General features: G+C 50.4%; 1 protein-coding gene across 3 annotated transcripts in view; it reads right to left on the reverse strand.

Moving 5' to 3' along the window:
• Positions 1-17212, reverse strand: part of TRAF5 (TNF receptor associated factor 5) — a 51544-nt gene that overhangs the window by 33489 nt on the left and 843 nt on the right. The window contains exon 1 of one of the 3 annotated variants that reach the window (XM_058701956.1): positions 46-1146. The exons of the other annotated variants lie outside the window; for them this stretch is intronic. The gene's annotated coding sequence lies outside the window, so the exon portion shown is untranslated. Of the gene's footprint in view, positions 1-45; positions 1147-17212 lie in introns of those variants that run through there. 3 annotated transcript variants of the gene reach the window in all.

Genomic DNA, 17212 nt, shown 5'->3' on the forward strand with positions numbered 1-17212 from the left:
CATGGGCAATGGAGGGGTAACACTGCACTGGCCAATGAGACCTACCAGTCATAGGATGGGCTGCTAGAAGGCAAACTGCCCATTTCTCAGCTCTGTTCAGGCTTCACCAGCATAAGGAGCCAGCTCCCTGATGGATGCTCACATTCAGCAAGAGGGGCAGGTGCAAGGATGTTATTCCCCAAACCCACCTGAGAGCCAACAAAGTGTCCTGGGCTAAAATTAAAGGAGAAGAGATGTGGTTAGTAAGGAGGAAAAGTTACAATGTCAAATCCCAAGACGCAGCAACCCGAGGAGACTCTGGAATCTGTGCCCTGGCTCAGACAGCCAGGTGCCCACCAGTTAGAAGGATAGGCAGCTCCCTCTCTCAGTCACCTGGCCTTTGAATTCTGAGATTCTGCTCTTCCAAGAAGAACAGCTACTACCAGGAAAGTGAAAAAAGAAGAGGAGGAGGAGGAGGAGGAGGAGGAGGAGGAGGAGGAGGAGGAGACCAAAGAGGAAGAAGAATAAAGGCATTTTATCTAGTACATTATCCTCATTGCACGAGGGAGAAGTGAGATGGATTTCAAGTGCTTACCAAAGCCTGCATCTTCAATGGCTCAGAAAGATCTTTCCTTGGAAGATGAAACCCCTCAAGAAAACTGCTCAGCCTCAGCTCCAACCCCTGATCTTCTCTTCCTCTCCACTGTTTCCATAGCTTAACACAACAACAGTACAACTGCACTGTGACCTCTGGGAGAAACTGGTTTTATTTTCATTGACCTTTCACCATGCAGGCTAGACAAAGAGGAAGGGCCTTGGAGAAATACAGAAGTAATGAGGCCATTTTCCATCAGGCATAATGTGGGAGGGAGACCATGCAGAGGCCAGGTGACACCACAACAGCCAGATAATTTGTGACAACAGCTCACCAAACCCACCACCGATCCACGTGACGGCTGGCGTTGGCACTGCAGAAGCAGAAGCAGAAGCAGCGTGTATTTTCTTTTCCTTTTCTTTTCCTTATGCTTTCCCAGAAGAGGGTTTTCTTGGATACAGGATGAATGATGTGGGTAAGATTTTAATTCCTGTGAAGAGAAGTATGACTTCTCTCCAAGTTGTCAGGAAACTCCTGGTTCCTTGTTTTCCTGGGAGTGCAGCAAAGCACCGCTGGTGAAGAAAAGGGGGTTCAAGGGCTGAAGGGCATCCCCGCGCCCTTCCTGGGGCACCCATCTGAAGGTACCCCGTGGCAGCTGCTCCCTGAACATCAGTCTCACTCACAGGGAAGCCTCAGAACCCTCCAGAGTCCACCTGGCTCCAAATGATGCTGAAGCAGACCTTTCAGATTTGCTCTCAGAAACTTAGACCAAGAGAAAAAAAATAGAGAAAACACTACTGCTCTTCCCACGTGAAAGTTTCTTCTTTAGGAAGCTTTGACTCTATCTCTCTGCCCCTAGCCTCAGCTCCCACTCTTTCAAAGCCCTCCCTGCTGTCGGGGTTCAGCTCCTGGGCGAGCTCCTAGGAAGAGCTGTCTTCATTGATCCCCAGATACTCAGAGCCAGCCCTATGCCTGGCACACAGCACTCAGTGTTGGCTAAATAAGGGACATCTAAGATTAACGTGAGGCCTTATTGGAAAGGGGCTGTCAGAAGGAGGGCCACGAAGACAACCTAGGACAAATCTGAATGAGGTAGACAGAGGGCAAGGGGACAATATGAAAAGATATGAATGGGACCTAAGGGCTGGAATTGGATCTGGGTCAGGATTACACACAGTGAGGCTATGTCTAGGCTCAGAGCCAGCTAATTTACATGCATAGTCTTGTTTTAATCTTGACAGCAACCCTAAGATGTACGTACATCATTAGCATCCCCAATTTGTTGAATGAGGAAACTTGGAGAGGTCCTATGGCCAGGAAGCAGTGGAGGCCTTCAGGGGATAAGGAGGAGCTGGGGGTTCCTCTCTGCTTCTCCAAAGTCTGACAAGAGGCAGTGTGGTATGTTGGCTAGCACCATGGACTCTGGAGTCGACCTGCCTAGGCAAAAATCTTGATTCTATCCCTGAATAGCTGTATGACTTCAGGCAAGTTACTTGGTCTCTACACTTCTCAGTTTTTTCATCTATAAAATAGTGATAATGATAATGATAATTACCTTGTAGAATCTTTAAAGATTAAATAATACTATACATTAAGGATCAGCTGGCCCACCACTTGTTTTTGTGAATAAAGTTTTATCAGAACACAGCAATGCTCATTTGTTTACATATTGTTTATGGCTGGGGTGTTTGTTTGTTTGTTTGTTTGTTTGTTTGCTACCACAGTGGAATTGATCAGTTGTGCCACAGACCACATGGCCCAAAGCCTAAAATATTTACTATCTGGTTCTTTACAGAAAAAGTTTACTGACCCCCCTCTGCATGAAGAGCTTATAACGGTGGACACAGGAAATGCTGTGATGACTATTATTATTATTAAGCATTTGTTCCCAGAGTCCCTCCATCAAGGTCCCCTACCCTGGGGATGACCTGACTGCCTGACATGTGGGGCACAGTATCAGGCTCTGGGAGCTGGGGAGGAACAAGACAGAAAGGGTTCAAGCCTGCTCCTATGGGGCTTACAAGCTAATGGAGGAGACAAGGGAGTAACAAACGACGGTGAGTCCTTTGAAGAAAATAAACAGGATGTTGAGATAGAGAGACAGGAGCAGCCACTTGGACAGGAAGGGCTCACGGAGGAGGGGATACCTGAACAGCGAGGGGAGGAAGGGGAGGAGCAAATGTGAGGAGTAGCAGGAAGGACTCTGCAGGCAGCGGGGACAGCAAGGGTAACGATCAGTTCTGGGAAAGGCCTTGCCATGTTCAAGAAACAGAGAGGCCGGTGTTGCCTAATGTCAGGGACAAGAGGAAGAGCAGCAGGAGATAGCATCCCCAATTTGGATGATCCGGCCGGAGCCAGATCACATGGGCCTGGTCGCCCACGGGAAGGAGTCGGGTATGTTCTAAGAACACAGCAATGGGAAGCAGCATGAGTACTTCAAGGAGCCAATGGCAGTGTCTGCTTTGGAGCCTAAAAAGACCATTCCAGATGCTGCACAGACAATAGACTTTGAGGCTGGGGACAGGGGTAAAGCGGTCAGGAGGGTGATCTCTATGTGGGGACACTGTAGCCATCAGGGAGAGATGACACAGAACTGAACTATGGTGGTGGCAGGGAAATGGAGCAAATAAATGACCGGATATGAAGCTTGGAGGCAGGGAGGACTGGAGGCTGATGCCAGGATTTGGACCTCAGTACCTTGGGGGAGGTGGTTCTGTTCAAGGAGATGGGGAAGAATGAGGGCAAAAGGAGGGACATGAGGAGTTGTTTTGGTCCATGAGGAGGGAAAGAACCTCATCCCTTTCCTGAAGACAACCCTGCACGTAGGAGACAACGACCTCAACCACTCCCCAACATCTCTTCCCCTCCCCCATGCAACCTGCCTAAATATTCCCATTTCCTTCCCATGTTTTTTCATGCTTGTGTGTGTTCCCTCACTCACTGCTTTTCTGTGAATGCATTTTGCTTTTGCTGTATCCCTATATTCCTACCCCGCTCCGGTCCCCTTGTCTAGGCACAGAAGTGATGGTGATAAATGACAGTTCTGATCACAGAGTTGAGTCTGGAGAGCCCATCCCCCCCCCCCCCCCACACACCCCATTGTCCCCTCACCTACAGTCAGCACTCCCATTAAGGCTTGAATCACAACTACTCCCTTGCAGGCGGGCACAGCACCTTGCTGATTCATCTTCACTTATATGCATAAGCTGAACCCATTTCCATGATTTCTGCAGATACCACGCCCTCCCCCAAACAGGGTACTACTCCCCCTCATCGAGGACCCTTCACTAAGCTAACTGCTCTCTCTCCACCCAGAGCTGCCTTTCTGTTGTCATTTTTCTCACTTCTCTATTTCCTCCTCCAAACACATTTTCCTCCTCACTTCACCCAGTGCGTTATTCTGAACTCATGCTTACACTGGACTATCTCCCACTAAATGTTCATTCATTCAGTCACTTTGTGTAAATCTTTCCCTCGCTGAGGACCTACTGCATGCAGACACTGATGGCGAAGCAGAAATGCAGCACGGTGGGCCTGGATTCCCTCCACCCCCACTCCCACCAAGCAGCACCTGCATGGGCCACTTAGCCCCCGCAGTGCCTGCAGACCTGTGTCCCTCCTAGGGTCCCATGGGCACGTCCCTGAAGCCTTGCCTGCTCTTCCAGTTCCTCTGTACCCTGCCCTTGAAGAAGCTGGGGTCCCCGAATCATCTGAGTGTTGGGCGGGGACTGGGGGAATGGGTAGGTAGTTTGGAAAAGCATATTATGTTTGTTCCATGACCTAAACTGTAATCACACAATCAGAGCTGCTGATTAGTCTGTCCTAAATCATGGCCATCCTGCCCTTTATGTGGCATTTGGTACTTCCTCCTTGAAACCCCCTGATCCCTTGGCCCTGACCCCCCCACCGCCCACACTTCTGCAGGGCTCCACGTGGGAGTCCCCTGAGACTGGATCAGCCTCTGTCCCTCATTCTTGCCAAACTCCCACCTCTCCTCATGGGAAAGGCCTCCTCATCCCAACCGGACTTACTTCCACATGTGGGTGGGGATCCCCACTTCATCACATGCTGGGGTGTCAGCTCAGCCTCACAGCTCTCTCGCCCTCTCCCTTCCCAACCATTCCATTTTCTCATAGACAGGGAGACCGCGATTCCAGGGGCCGGACAAGCAGAGCCGCATGGCAGTCTGGATACATGGCCAACAGACAATAGTTTAGATCAGGCTGGGAATTTAGAAACCTTCACCTGGCCTCACCCTTCTTAGCCCAAGGGTGCTCAGAGGAAAAGGGAGGGACCTGAGACCATCTTAGGCTACAGAACAGACGTGCCAAGCCACCTTGGCTTGACTTTTTAGTGATTTTTAGCTACCAAAGGCCAACATCATTCTAGCCATGCCTCATCCCCCACACATGCTTGCGCACAACTGCCTCTGTGCTAGGTTCACATCTCCAAAGCTGACCACAGACGTGTGATGCACTGCCCACTGTCTGAGAGTTGGGTGAGGCTGTGGCCGGGACATGAGCTGATGTTCTGTGAGAGGCAGACAGAAAAATCTCTCCTGATCAGCAGTGAGGCCAGCTCTGGCCCAGGCCCAGGGAGGAAGAAGATGGGACCAGAGATGGCCCTCTCGCCCAAGCTTGAGGGGAAAAGCTTCCTGAGGTCTGCTACCCCAGGTATACCCCAGTTGCCCCACCCACACATGGGTGGGCACCCTAGAGTCCTGGTCACAGAACGCTGTAGTCCCTAGTATAACACTGGACATCAGGTTCTTGAGATCAGGACCGCAGAAGAGGGAGAGAAGGAAAGGAGCCCAGGGAGGAGACCCAAGAGAAAGAGAAAGAATTTGAAAGAATGGCTTTCCCCCACAAAACTAAGCCAGTCAACTGTGACAGGGTTTAAGAGATGAGTTAGACAAGAGTGTGTCATAACCTTTTAAAAACAGTGAAACTCATCAAACCAAATCTTATGCAGAAATATCAGTAAATAAAAAAGTATACAGGGGCACCTAGGTGGCTCAGTTGGTTAAGCGTTAAACTCTCAATTTCAGCTCAGGTCGTGATATCCCAGAGTTGAAGACAGCCCGTGATGGGCTCTGCTTAAGATTCTCTCCCTCTCTCCCTCTGCCCCACTCCCCCACTTGCACTCTCTCTCTCTAAAATAAAAAAAATAAATAAAAATTGTACAGAGGAACTATTTTGGTTGAAGCAAGGCCTGTGGGGTTTCCTGTGGTCTATACCCCTCTGGCAACTTTTTTTGGGCAATCTTAGGAGTCCCACAGTTTGATTTTTCAAGATGATAAAAATAACACCAGTTACACACACTCTGGTACTTAGCAGTTTCTACTTTTTTTAAAATTTTTTATTTTTTTAATGTTTATTTTTGAGAGAAAGTGGCAGGGAGGGGCAGAGAGAGAGGGAGACACAGAAGCCGAAGCAGGCTCCAGGCTCCAAGCTGTCAGCACAAAGGCCGACGCAGGGCTTGAACTCACGGACTGCAAGATCGTGACCTGAGCCGAAGTCGGAAGCTCAACCAACTGAGCCATGCAGGCGCCCCAGCAGTTTCTATTTTTACATACAACATCATACCCAGTCCTCACACTAACCCTGTGGCAATATCATCACATTTCTGATGAAGTTCCTGAGGCCCCAAGCTGTCAATCGAATTGCCCCAAATCACACGGCGGGCACATAGTGGTGCAGGAATGTGAACCTAGGCTTCCTGACACCAAGTCCAGTGCTCTTTGCTCTGTGTCATAGCTAGAGGGAAATGGACCACATCCCAACCAACACCAAGATGGAGGTCTCGAGGAGAGGCAGGACAGCCTAGAGACCAGCTCTGGACCCAGACCGCTGGGTTCAATTCCTTCTGCCATTCACTTACCTGTGTCCTCTTTTCCTCATCTAGAAAATGGGAGAATAGTAGCTGCCTCTATGGCTTGGAGTTAAGATTGAAGGTGTTGATCCACGTAAATTACTAGCACACAGTGCCTGCCACGTAAATAAGCACTAAATATCCATGCATGTCCATCCTTCACTCCTAGTCAGCACTTATTCAGTGCCTGCTGTGTGCATAGGCCTGTGCCTCATTCTACTGCGGGAGAGGGTGGAGTGGGGGTCGACCCCCAGTTACCAGACAGTTCCTGTCCCCAAGAGGTTTTCAGTCTAGGTGGGGGCCATGCCTGTATACAAAGTACACCAACAATGTGCTCTAAGAGTGTGCCCTGGAGCATGACAAAGATGCTGACTTGGATACTTTACCCCAAAGAAACAGACCTCTGTTTCAGAAGCCTATTTGTTACAATCTTTTAGCCTACCCTAGCTAACATATTTCAGAATCAGGATCTCTCAGTAGTAGCCAGATTCTACAGCCAGTACCGTGTGAGATGCACAGAACTAGACCATTGGGCCAGCTTCTAGACTCCTCCTCCTCCTCCGCACTAGCTACTCCTCATGTCCCCATCTCTCAGAGGGCCCAGGCTGGTGCTGGACCTCTTCTCTCTGGTGAGCTCATCTTGGCTCCTCCCTTAGATGCCACCCCTGACAGTGCCCCGATGTCTACCTGCAATCTGGACCTCTCCTCATTCCAAGTGCCTAGTCCATACCTCTGTGTTTGTTTACCTGGCGCCCCACCCAACCTGCTCCTCCCATGGCCTTCCTCCACCTCAGTAAAATGCTGTCACAATCACCCTATTGCTTGGACCAAAACTCGGGAGTCACTCACCCTTGACCTTCTTACTCTGCACCCCACAACACAAATCCTCTTGGCTCTTCTTCCAAACATATCAAACCCTGCTCCCTACTTTCAGCACAACCGCCCTGGTCTAAGCCAGTGTCATCTCCCTATGGGGAACAGCATTAATCTCTTAGCTGGCCTCCTGCCCCTGTCCTTCCCTGTACAGCCCAGTCATACCCCAGCAGCCAGAGCTATCCTTTTAAAAACAGAAGTTAGACATGCCACTCCTCTGGGCTCCAATGGCCCCCATGTCACTCAGGGTTAAAGCCAGTGTCCTTTGAGTCCAATGCGATCTGGCCTGTCCTCATTTTCTAGCACTCTCCACCTGTTCACACACTCTAGTCTCATGGCCTCACTTTTTCTTGACTAGTGCAAGCGCCTTAACTTGCTGTCTGTCCCCCTGACACCTGAATGGCTTGTTCCTGCACTTCAGGTATCTGCCCAAACGCTCCCTCTCAAGTGAGGTCCCCACTGATCTCCCCAACTGCAAACACAACCATCCCTGACCACACGCCCCATCACCTGATGCAGTCTTCTCCAGAGCACTCCCCACCATCAGGCATGTTGAGGTTTACTTCTTTACTGCCCGTCTTCCCCAGACAGAGCGCAAGCTCTCCAGGAGGCAGAGGTGTCTCCTTTGTTTACTGAGGTGCTAATACTTAGAAGGGCGCCCATAACAGGCATACCATAAACACTCACAGAAAGACTGAATTCTGCAAAAAGCAGGAAAGCTTCTCTCCTACCTATGCTGCTTCCCGGTACCTAAAACTTCCCATCTTAACTGTTTATTAGTCCTAAAATTCCACCAGTTACAGCTAGACAGAGGAAACTTGAGGGGAGCCTGGGTGCTCAGTCAGTTAAGCGTCTGACTCTCGGTTTCGGCTCAGGTCATGATCTCGCAGTTCGTGGGTTCGAGCCCCACATCGGGCTCTGCACTGGCAGTGTGGAGCTTGCTTAGGATTCTCTCTCTCCCCCTCTCCTACTCACGCTGCCTGTCTCTCTCAAAACAAATACATAAACTTTTAAAAGATTAAAAAAAAAAAAAAAAAAGGATGGCTGACTTGGGGAGAGGTAGTCAGTGTCAGGAGGGGAGGGTCTAGCCATACAGGGCTGGAAGGGCCAAGTCTGAGCCATGGTCCTTAGTCCTACTAACATGAACCAGCCCCTGGTGAGATGTCATAGGGGAAGCCAGGTACCTGGGAAGGAGGGGAAAATGTTGAGGAGGATTTTTAAAGGTAGACAAGGCCAACAATTCAACTCAAGAAATATGTATAGGGCCCTCACCCAGGTGCCTCACAAGGTGCTAGACAGGTGAAATCACATTTGCCAGGGTCCTTTTCTGGAGGCTTCACCATGTGAACAGGTAACAGGGTTGGAGGCCAGGTTTTCCTTTTCAGCTCACTCTCTTGTTTTCAGTATCTATTTCAAACCTTTCTCTTCTCTGCAAACCGTGACCACGCCCCCCAGGCCTCACCCAGAAACTTCACTTCCTATTGCACACAAAAAATAGAAGTCTTCAGACCAGAAAGACCTCCACTTCCTGCCACCAGACCTATGTGTCTCCCTGCACGGGGGCCCCTGCTCTGCCCTCTCCCTCTCAGAGCGTGTTAGAGGTGACCTCTGAATGAAGCCAACTTCTCCACCTGTCCTGGACCCCTGCCTCCTCAGGGAGCTTCACATCCACTGTCACCCACCCCCCTTCCTCATCGCCAACCTCTCTCTTTCAGCTGGCTCCTTCCATCACTCTCACACAACCACGATCTCTCTAGAGATCAAGCAACGCTAAAAATCCTCACTCTCACATTTCTCGAAAGTTCGAGCTCTCCTTCCTCTCACAGCCAAACTTCTTCACTCACCCTCACCCTCAACACAGTGGAGGGACTGTCTCCACTGGCCTCTCTTCAGTCCAATCCTCAGCCGGCTCGGGCCTGGCTCACACCCTCACCAAGCCACCCAAATCGGTGACTGCTGGCTCACTAACGCCAATGGTCCGTTTCCAGTCTTCATCTTACCTGGCTTCTAAGCAACATCAGACATTGTTGCCCCCTCCATGCCCTTCCCCAAACACACACACTCTCCCTTTAGCTTCCCTGAAACCACACTGTCCAAGAACAGAGACAATGTATGAACTAACAACTCCCAACTCTCTCTCTCTCCAGCCCAGACCTCCTCTGCATCTAGACCCACATGAAGGCTGCCTGCTGAGTGCCTTCTTCCGATTGTCTCACAGGAACTCCAAAGCCAAGGCATCCCAAACTGAACCGATTTCCCCTCTCCTAAGTTGCTCTCCCCAGAGCTACCTCTTGGTAAAGACACAACTCTTTTATCTTCCTGCTGTTGCCAGATAACTGGCATCATCCGGGCGATGCCTTCTCTCTCCTCCCCCACATCCCATCAGTCACAGAGGCCCCCTGAGTGTACCTGACAGGTACACTCCGCCTCCTTCTCTCCACCCCCATGACCAACACCCTGATTCAAGCCACCATCCCTCTCACTTGGGCCACAGCACAGCCTCCTACAACTGGTCTCCCTCACCCACTCACTCCTCCAGAGCATTTTCCACACACCGCCTGACTGAGCTTCTGAAAACACCAAGCTGTGTCACTCACACGATCTTTTCACAGCCTCCCATTCCTCTTAACGTTCCAAAGCCCTAATGCATGCTGCAATGGTCCCGTCCAATCTCTAGGGTCATCTGGAAGCCCCCCTCCTCCCCTACCTTTTATTCTCCATTCTCCCTGGTCTTTTTGCCATTCTTTTTTTTTTTTAAGTTTTTATTTATTTATTTTGAGAGAGAGAGAGAGAGAGAGAGAGAGAGAGTGAGCAGGGGAGGGGCAGACAGAGAGGGAGACAGCAAATCCCCAGCAGGCTCCTAACAGTCAGCACAGAGCCCAACCTGGGGCTCGAAGTCACAAAATATGAACTCATGACCTGAGCTGAAATCAAGAGTCAGATGCTTAACCAACTGAGCCACCCAGGTGCCCCTGTTTGCCATTCTTCATACAAGTGGCAAAACTGCCCTCTTTACAGCGTTCACCCCTAAGGCCGGTCTCCCTTTGCTCAAGCTGCTGTCTCCACTGGAAACATCCTGTCCTCCCCTTCCCCTAACCTCTTTCTGAGTGAAACTCACTGAGGCCCAGCTTAAGCATCACATATTCAGCCAGGCCTTCACATGCCTCCTCAGCCATGTTAGGTCCCCTCTTCCAAATTGCATGCTATTTACCATGCTGTACTTCTCCTTCATAGCATTTACTATGACTGCAATTCATTTTTGTATGTCATTATCTGTTCACTATTAACCTGAACCAGCAAACAGAAAGTAGGCCTGGGGCCACGTATTTTTCAAGTTGCTGGCACACAGCAACCGCTCAACTATCTGAGTGAATTAATAGCTGCCATTTTGGGGGCCTACAACGTGACAGATACTGTGGCTAGAAGCTTTACATGGGTTGTTCCACTGTGCACAGCAGCCCATTGAGGTGTGGGCACCAGTTTTATTTTCCTATTCACATTCTACTGATCAGGATTATATAACGTGTTCAAGGTAACACAGCTGGTAAGTGCTGGGTTTAATATCAGACTGGTCTCCTCTCGAAGCCACTACACCACACTTCCCTCTGTACTCCCACAGTGCTCACTCAGTGCCTGACACACAGTAGGTGCTCAACCAAGAGGGATAGATAGAATAACCCACCATCAAGGGTGTAGGCCTCACCCTTGAGGTCTACAAAGAAGAATTATAATTCCCCTCTTCCACAGGAAAGAAGAAAATGGAGTGAGATCTTCAAAGGGTCACCCAGCAGTAGGTAGCCATGCTGGGCTGGATCCTAGGTCTCCTGGCTCCTATCTAGAGTGATTTTCTCTACAGCATAAGCATAGCTAGGCACTATCGGGTGGAATTATGCAGGCAAGCTGTGCAGAAAAGAGGTAACATAGCAGGCCTGAGACTGCCATCCTTGGGAAGTTCTGTTTCCAAGGATGGCCCTTGGTTAACATCTTAGAAGGTGGATTTGGGGCCAATTCTCCTAACTAATTCGGATGGCTCACTGTCCCCAAACTGTTTTGCAAACAATGTGGTTATTCCTAAGCACCTGTTTTTCTTCTGGAAGTCTGGAATGTTGGTATACGTTAGGCAGAGGGTGCCTACATGACCAGTCCTCAATAGAAACCCTGAGCACCGAGTCTCTAATGAGCTTCTCTGGTAGACAACATTTCACATGTTGTCACTATTCAAACCTGGAGGAATAACATGACCCTATGTGACGTCAGTGGTGGAGAGGACTCTTGGAGCTTGCGCCTGGCTTCTTCTGGACTTTGCCCCATGTGCCTTTTCCCTTTGCCAATTTTGCTTTGGATCCTTTCATTGTAATGAATCATATCTGTATGACTATATGCTGAATCCTGTGAGCCCTCAGAGAAAATCATCAAAGCTGGGTATGGTCTTGGGGAAGCCTTCTTAACAAGAGATGAATTTGGGTTTTCCTTCAAAGGCGGGGGGCATGAATTAGTAGATTAATACAGGAGGTACTCTAGGCAGAAGAAATGATGTGAAGAAAGTTAGGAACAGGGAAGTTAGGTGTAAAAGGCCCTACAGCTGTTTAACACAGCCTAGGCAGAGCTGACATTGAGAGAATCAAGCACTATGATTGTAAGGTGGAAGAAATGGATGCTAGAGAAGTCACATTTGCTCCAATGATCCAGCATCAATGAAATGAATCAAGTGAAGTCACACATATGGAATTAATACCAAGAAAAGATTGAAAGAAGGTAGTGTCTGTCTGTCCACTGCCAATATCCATGGCATTGGACATTTCTCAGAAAGGTCTTCCAGAAGTGCCACTGAGCAGTTGAGGTAACAATCCAAATTATTGGCTTTTCAAATAAACCACTTCAATATGGGGGCTCCAGAATAATCTACTTCCCATCCATTAAAGGCAACTATTCACTCCTTCCTTTATCCCTTTCAAATGCCTTTGCCCAGGGTCCAATATCCCTTCCCATCTCTCTGGCCCACTTCTCCTCACTCCTCAGGAGGGCTTCCTGGAATAACCCCACCCAACTGGTGAATCACTTCTTTTATTCTGCAACTACTTAGCACTTAGGCCTTCACTTTATGTTAAATTATTTGCCTTTAACCCAGGGAAGCAGGGTAAATTTGCTAAATTGTAGCATAGGTATCTGCCCAGCCTCTTCCTCAGAATCTTAATGTCATGAAGGCAGAAGAGGGACTTTCATGACTGTTTAGCTTCACTCCACCCACTTGCCTCCATCCTCTGGCCTCAAGGGCCCTCTACAAATGCAAATGGAAGGCTCAGAACACAGCCTGGCTGTTCCCAGCCACCCTCCTTAGTAAGGGAGTGTGGAAAAGGCTCTGGCCGGCAGTTCTGTACCCAGTCAACCTCACTCCACATTTTGCTCTGCTTGCATAGTTGGATCCCATTAAAGGACTTCTCTGCTCCTGGTGATCAAGCCAGTGCCTGTATTTTGCTTCCCAAATCCATTGTATTTCTTCTGCTGGGTCCCTGTGTCACCTTATTACCAGCACAACTATCCCTCCAAGATGGCGGCTGCTGTGCCCACACATTATTCTAAAGGCTGGAATCCTGCCCCTGAAACCCTCTCCCTGGGCCTGGGCCTCCATTATCTTATGCCTCCTGCCCTCCTCTCTGCCTTCTGCCTGCCAAGGGCTTGTCCCAGCTTATCCCCACCATGTCCAGTCCCATCCGAGCCCACCTACCTGGCTGCTGAGCTCTGCTCGGTCTAGATTGCCAAGTGTCAGCAACAGGCTAGTTTAAATGATGGGCTCCCTTGGAACTTGGCAGTTCTTTTGTTTGTCTGCTTTTTAATTTAATGTGAATGCCTTTAGGCTCCACACACATTTTCCACCTCCCCAGAGACCCCACAACTCCCTATTGCTATCAAACACATAGAAGAAAAACAGCTTTACTGAGTATCCGCCAGACGCTAGGCTCTGTGTATATATTGGCTCATTTAATCCTTCCAGCAACCCCAAGTGGGTGACATTACTATCTCTATTTACCATTGGAAACAGAGCCTCATGGAAGTTGGGCAACTTGCCCAGATCATACAACTACAACCAGCAAGTCATAAATTCAGATTTGAACGCAGCTTCTGAAGTCCACACTATTTCCACTATGCATTTAGGCGGCCCCTCTGCAGCAGTGCAGGAGAGGAAACGGAAAGGCAGGAAAGTAAGAGAATGCACAATCAAGGTAATACAGGAAAGAGGTCAAATGGATGTGTCGAATGGACGTGAACTCAGGGTGCCGCCCTGGGGACCAGAACCGGCCAGGGGAGACAGGCCAGAGGTGACTGTGGGAGAACAGTGATGTCTGCACAGGTGAGGGAGAACTCAGAGGAAGGCACGGCTTGGGATGCGTGTCTGAGGGGCTCCGGAAACATCACGGCCAAGATTCTGTGTGTCGCAAATCAAACTGGCCAGGAACAGAGCTGGGTGAGAGACAGAGCCTTTCCTGAAGAGTGTTGGTTTGAGCCATGGGAGGACAGGAGGGCTCTAGGGAGAGGAGCACAGGGGTTAGAGGGCCAGCCTGAGGACACAGCCTGGTCCTCATATGGGCACTTGCAGGGAGGGAGGAGGATGAGAAGCTCAAGGTCAATGAAGGGAACATCAGTGGGGACAGTGGGGCACCCTCCAAGGAGATGGGCAACAGCTGCAGAGCAGGCTGGCGACTGAGGATTACCAGGCCCCAGAAACCTTCGGGCAATCTGAGCGGCAGGGCAGGTGCACAGCGCGGAGCGAGGAATACATAAGTGCAAGTGCTGGCTGCTCTTTCCAGAAGCTTTTCAGTGAAAGGGAGAGAAGAGGGGTTGCAGAAACATGGGCTGTTCCTGTTTAACAGAGGCTGAGCTAGTGGGGCAGAGGAAGAGGTCAGTGGTAAGGGAACGATGGATGGAGCCCGTCAGAGGGAGAAGAGGGCTGCATCAGGGGCATAGGTGGAGAAGGTGCTCTCCCTCCCATGGGTCAGGAGAGTACCTCTTCCCTGAGAGGAAACAGACCATGGGGGAAATCCCAGGGATGTTCTGGACTGGAGAGGAGAGAAGCTGGTGGAGCGCATGTCCGGCAATGAGGCATGGGCAGCTGCTGAAAGTGAATGGGTCCCCCTTCCCTGTTCACACACTCCGGAAGGGGTGCTCCCTGGGCTCTGTCATTCAACACGGGGCCCACAGACCCTGCAGGTATCTGCAGAGGTACCCAGTTCTGGCCACGGCACCGTCTAATCATGTGTCGCCACCTGCCTCCAGATAACAATACGCAGAATATACTCCTCACTGCCACTTCAAGCTGACTTTGAATTTTTCTGTCAGGACTGGTGAGTATTTTCACTTTTATTTCCTCTCTGGTCCTCCAGTCCACTTCCTCACAAGACAGGGCCTGCCAGGGGCCATGTGGGTCAACTACTGTCTGACCCTCCAAATAAAGCTTTCCTCTGGGCAAAGCAACAAGCTCAGTGGGGCCCAACCCTGGCCTCAGCAGGGGCAGGAACCCTCCAGCCCTGAAGATCGCTTCTGCCCTGGTGCCCTCTACCCTCAGCACACACACAGATGCCCACCTCGCTCTGCTGGGGTGATGACCCCTGCCCCAGAGTAGCCTCAGTAAAAGCCACCATCTGCACAGAAAAAGCTCTTCAGAGACTGGGTCTGCCACAGCTCCCCCCTTCCCTTGGCCTATTAGCCCTTAAAGACCCCCAGTGACAAAGGTGTCAGGTGGCCTTTGATGAATGCCTTTCTGGTTCTCTCACGCTCCTCCTACCCAGAATTTTGGCTTCCTCTAGCCAAAATACCAGGAGAAGAGCACAGGAATTAGAGTCAGGAGACTTGGACTGGGGTCCTGGCTGGTCCCTACATTCTGTGAAATCTTTCCGGTCACTTCTGTGCCCTAGCTTGCAACCAGGGAAGTGGAAGGAATAGCAACCTGCCTTTCCCTTCTCTCAGGGAGGCCATGAGAAGTTAATCAGGTCAGAAAGGCTATTTTCAAACTGCACAGGGCTGTTCTGATTCCTGGGGTCTAAGCAAGTCCTGCTGACAGCTCAGCCTCTCTGTCCAGAGCCCCACCAAGCACATGTTCCCCAGCCATCGGTCCCAAGGGAGACACATCTCAAATGAATTCAACACAGACATTTGTTTAGGCCTACTCTGTCAGATTCCAGGACCCAAACCAGAATAGACACAGGTCTTGCCCCGAGTTCACTGAGTTGGGGTAGAGCTAACAGAGCAGATGTCTGTCCATGTGACGCCCCAGGCAGAGCCTCCAGGGGACTCTGCTCTGTGTGGTTGGGAGCACACCAGACATGTGTTACCAGAGTCCAGACTGAGGAGGAGGTGGGTAGATTTAGTTGTCTGAGAAACCAGGGTGGGGGCCTGGAGCAGAGGAACCAGGCACCTTAGAGACCCAGGCCCGGCCCAGCAGTGGAACCTAAAGGGTTATTACACTCAGGACTTCACCCTCACCATCTGGGAGACGAGGAGAATAATCCTGCATTGGCCTGATTCACTAGAATATCAGGGAGAACAAAATGAGAACAGCAATGAGAAGATGCTTTAAAAAGGAAAGAGCTTTACAAACATGGAATTATTTTTTCTTCAGGGTCCTCTGCTGAGAAGCTGAGATAATCACAGAAGGTCTGATTGTCTAAGGCTGACGAGCCTTAGACTGACTCAGAGGCATCCAGCTCCCTCGCTCTGCCCCCACTGAAATATCCCAGTTACAGACTTAGTACTTCCAGTGGACGGGGCCTCCCTCTCCTTTCCGTACTCTTTCCACTGCCCTGCCACCCATAGCCAATGGGTGCTCAGGTGATGCTTGCTGACAGATGGAAACGCTGCCCATCCTACCCTCACGGCCACGGACCTCAGCCCAGAGGACCTGAGAAAGTCACCTCCTCCATCACTGCCCCTCCAGCAGGTCGTCCAGAGCCGGGCTCACACAGGTGACTTTCTCCTGCCTGTGTCCAGGATCTGAGGGCCTACCCATTCCACACAGTTCAAAACAGAATGGTAACGAAAACAAGAAAGCCTCGACAGGGGCTAGATATTTTCTGCTTCCATTTCACAACCAGCTTTCCTGCAGCAGTGACCTTACTATGCAAATCCGAGTAGACCACAGGGAGGAGTGGTCAAATAGTTTTCACCCGACCATCAACTGCACTAACTCCCTTTCATCGGCCATGTGACAAGGGCAGACAGAGCCAGCAGCAGCACCCTGGATTTGAGAGGCCCTACCCAGCCTTTCCTGGCCTACAATTCTCTCTCACGCACGTAACTGTTCTATTCCCAGAAGCACCTCCATTTCTTTGCATTTTGTCTTCCAGAGCCCTTTTAAACCGCGAACGTCTCTAGAGGAAGAAATCATATTCCACTGGCCTTAGTCACACAGCACCTGTGCCCAATAAATATTTACTGAATTAAATTGGTTACTAGATGCCTGTCCTCAGGGACACGGGTCACGGCCCAGGGCTGTGGAGGGTGGGGCTGCAGGGGCAGCCTTTTCCCAACCTCACCGCTGGCCTAGAGCGGCCCTGCCAGCCACGGGGCGATAACTGAGTTCGAGAAAGTAAATCTGAAATAGCCAAATATGGAAACTCTGCAGGAGGGGGCAGAACCGGCCGAGAAAGTCGGCAGCGGGCAGAGCAGCCCAGTGGAGTCAGCGACAAGAGTGAGGCCCCGGTATTCACAGAAAATCTTCAGAACTGCCAAAACCCTGCAGAGCGGCGGCAAGGGGGAAGCGATCTGTTCTGGAAAACCCAGATTCCACCAATCCTCTGGGTGTCCCAGGGCAACTCACCTCCCTGAACCTTGGTTTCTTCCAAGACCCCTCCAAGCTCGGCTTTGGGTGTCTGTGTGTGTGTGTGTGTGTGTGTGTGTGTG

The sequence above is a fragment of the Neofelis nebulosa genome, chromosome 15 (assembly GCF_028018385.1).
Source record: "Neofelis nebulosa isolate mNeoNeb1 chromosome 15, mNeoNeb1.pri, whole genome shotgun sequence".
NCBI lineage: Eukaryota > Metazoa > Chordata > Mammalia > Carnivora > Felidae > Neofelis > Neofelis nebulosa.